Raw genomic sequence first — 3,843 nt, 5'->3', positions numbered from 1 at the left:
ACGAGAATTGCAGTTCCGTATTCTAATGCAGTGGTACTTGATGTATGCAATGGTGGTACAACCACATTCACAGCAGTTAGTAAGGACAGTAATGCAATCTGAAAAGGACATTGGCAAGCTGTGAAATGGATTCTACGGTATATTCAAAAGACCGTGGATGTTGGATTACTGTTCAAGCAGGATAATACACTTGGTAAAGGTGTTATTGGGTACGTTGATTCTGACTATACCGGTGATTTGGACAAGCGAAGATCAACCACCGGTTATGTGTTTACACTTGCTGGAGGACCAATAAGTTGGAAGTCTACACTACAGTCTACAGTTGCATTGTCAACCACAGAAGCGAATACATGGCTGTAACAGAGGCTGTAAAGGAGGCTATTTGGTTACAAGGTATGGCTAAAACCTTGGGTTGGTTCAGGAGCATATTAACGTGTATTGTGATAGTCAAAGTGCTATTCATTTAGCAAAGAATCAAGTCTATCATGCACGTACAAAACATATCGACGTACGATCCATTTTGTGCGGGAATATGAAGAGGGAAATTTCTTCAGAAGATCAAGACTGCAGATAATCTCGCAGATATGATGACCAAGGTGGTAACAACAACCAAGTTCGAACATTGCTTGAACTTGATCAATATCCTGCAAGTTTAACAGTTGAAGAAGGCACTATCAGTATTGTTGTCAAAAGTAGAAAGAATGTGTGAAGATAAGATTATCCTAATCAAATCTTCAAGGTGGAGATTATTGGATACCTACAATCTTTGACTTTTCAAAGATGAATAGTGCAGAAGTTGGCACCGAAAGGCACCGAAAGTAGAAAGTAAGATTAGTTGGCATGGGATAATTGCAATTTTGGTCCCTAATTGTATAGGGACATTGCAAGTTGATCCTTAAACCTCAACTATAAATAGGCCTAACCATTTCTTACTTTCTTCATCCACACTTGCCATTCTCTACTTAAGGCAATTGTTCTCTCTCCCTATTGTAAACTTTCACTTGTATTTTGGAGTGAAATATATTGGTAGTGCCCGAGACGTAGGCAAAATTTACTGAACCTCGTTAAATTCTAGTGTTCTTTATTTTGTTCTGCATATTTTGCAAGTGTCATTGTAGTGATTTATTGTGCTATTAAATTACGATAGAGGATATTCTGGCTAGGAAAGATCTGGTATGTAAGCGATCCTCGTGATCCACCTCTCTTTCCTGGGAATTGAACTTAGTGTGATTTTTCAGTACAATAATTTTACTCTTTCACACGCTTCCGCGCAACATGTTATATGTGCAATTATAGTGTACATACAGCAGAACAAGAAACACCAGAAGCATAGAAGTCTCCAAAGGGTAAGCAGATATGTCGTTTGCATTATTACAGCATTTCTAATATTATCCTTTGTTTGTCCTGTTTATGTTGAAGTATAGAATAAACTTAACAAACAACTTCTTTCTTTCTTTTGAATAAGAGAGAGGAATCCTCACGTATTTAATACATGCAGCCTATAACTGATCTTTAACAGCTAACAGATAACCGTTACTACTTTCAACAGACTTTAACTACAAAACCGTTTATGAAATACTCGTAACAATCTGAATTAATCAATAATGAATGTGAGATTATTTATCTTTTGAATATCCAGAACTTTAACTATAGTTCCATACAAGTTAAGATATCAATATTTCAAGATTAAGATATCAATATTTCAAGATTATAACCTTTTATATGTTAAATTCCACTAAGGAGTTGGACCAAAAACAGATTTCCTCGAATGAGTATTGGATGCAATTTTAAAGAATATTACACTCTAAGGGAATAACTCGAGTTCAAACTTTAAATACGACATTATTAGAATGGACAACTATAAACCCCAAAAAATTAGTCTCTATATGCTGTCAAACGGACACAAGGGGTTGGCACCCCCAAATGAGAAATCTCATTTTTGTCCCTTTAAAATTTATGAAATTTTAAGTTAGTATATGGTAAAATTATACTTTGCACCCAAAACCATAACATTTTGATTTAATTCTTTAAAAACTAAAAAAATAAGCTATTAAAATGGTAAATTACATTTTAGCTCTAATAAAAATGTTAAATTTGGTTAATAAAAATTTAAAGTTGGGAAAAAATAATATTATCTATTTTTAACATTATTCATGCATTGATCAGTGTGCAAAATTCTGGTTGGTACAACCGGAATTGACCGAAACGAGCCAGTGCAATCGGTACGGACTAAAATTACATTGGTGCGGAAAAGAAAAGTGTTCGTTCTGGCTTAATACTGGAATGGTGCCAGTGCAACCGGAACCGGTGTAGAGCCAACTACATTGCTTAGGCCAATAAGTTATTGGATTGATTGTTGAATAAACTCATTCACTAAGTAAGGCTCAGCAAAGTAAAATTGATGAATTCGAACTACATTAACAAATTTCTTATCTTTATTACAACTATGTTTGATGGAATGTATATATTTATATGATTTATGGTTCGTGTACCAATGTTTCAATTTAAAAAAAAATAAAACTATATTATTTGATTTATTAATAAATTATTGTAACAATTAAGTTGCACCAAAATGAAAACGATATAACAAGGTGGGTCGCATCATAAAGAATGCAAAAGGCTGCTAGAATAGAGGAGGTGGAGGTTCACACTATAGATGGTGGTATGAAAAGTTAGGCTTGAGTTTTAAGAGAATATAAATTATATGGGCTACTTTGTATATCTTCATTTGCCTTTGTGCTTAGAAGTATTTATAGAGGGAGATTGATAGATAGTTCGATATTCATTGAGTTCTCTAATCACAAAGATACCGGTAAATGATAAATATCAATATTATTAGAATTAATTTGAAGAGACTTTTCTATATATGTATGATGAATCTAGTGAATTCACTAGAAAAAGGGTGTGATGGGATATTTGGATGAGGTGTGAACTCATGTATGAAAGAAAATGAAGAGAAAAAGGGTGTAAGATATAGGAAAGCTTAATTGACTCTACTTGGTGCGTAGTAGCAGTAGATAATTTTGGTATTAGTACAGCATATACTTAGGAGGTAACATAGAAGTAGGATAATAATTAAAAAGTGTACTTTCCGTTGACAAAGATAAACAAAATTACATAATAAAATGAAACCAAAAATTCCTGTCTTCCTTCACACTCTAATTCCCTGCTTTTTCTGTTTTTGGTAAGAGGCCGACAAAGACATTCTCCACTGTCCCTCTATACATTCTCATATATGGTCAAACCTCGAAAGGGATTGTTGATAATTCAATGGAAAAGCCTTAATTAATTCAACATTTTAGGCTTTTAAATATCCACAATTAATGGATAGCAATCGAGTGCTTCTACACACAACAATTCCACTAAACTACCTATCAATATTTGCATATCTTGATTAATAAATTTGATCAACTTAAACACAATAATCTCAAAATAAGTTCGTATTAAATTTTTTTCACTTGAAATTATCTTAAATTTAAAATCAGTATAATCCAAATAGTCATTTAGAGCGCTAAATAAAATACTAAAAAGTTAAATTACAAATTTGAAATTTAATCTTTATACTTTTATTTCAGGAATTTAGTCTCTCTATTTTTTATATTTTAAAATTTAAGTCCAATTATAAACCCTATTAAAATTATTTTATTAAATTAAGGTTCATTACAATTTATATCATTATACATTATTACCAAGCGATCATTACGGAGTACATGATATAACATAACAAGTGTTAACGTATTAAACTTGTTATCTAGCCATCATTATAGAGTACGTTGGAGGAATGTTTTTGATGGGACAAGGATATTTGTAACATGACAGATCTCACTATTCATTTTACCTTTG

The sequence above is a fragment of the Gossypium hirsutum genome, chromosome A07, assembly GCF_007990345.1.
Source record: "Gossypium hirsutum isolate 1008001.06 chromosome A07, Gossypium_hirsutum_v2.1, whole genome shotgun sequence".
Taxonomy (NCBI): domain Eukaryota; kingdom Viridiplantae; phylum Streptophyta; class Magnoliopsida; order Malvales; family Malvaceae; genus Gossypium; species Gossypium hirsutum.
This window is presented reverse-complemented; position numbering follows the sequence as displayed.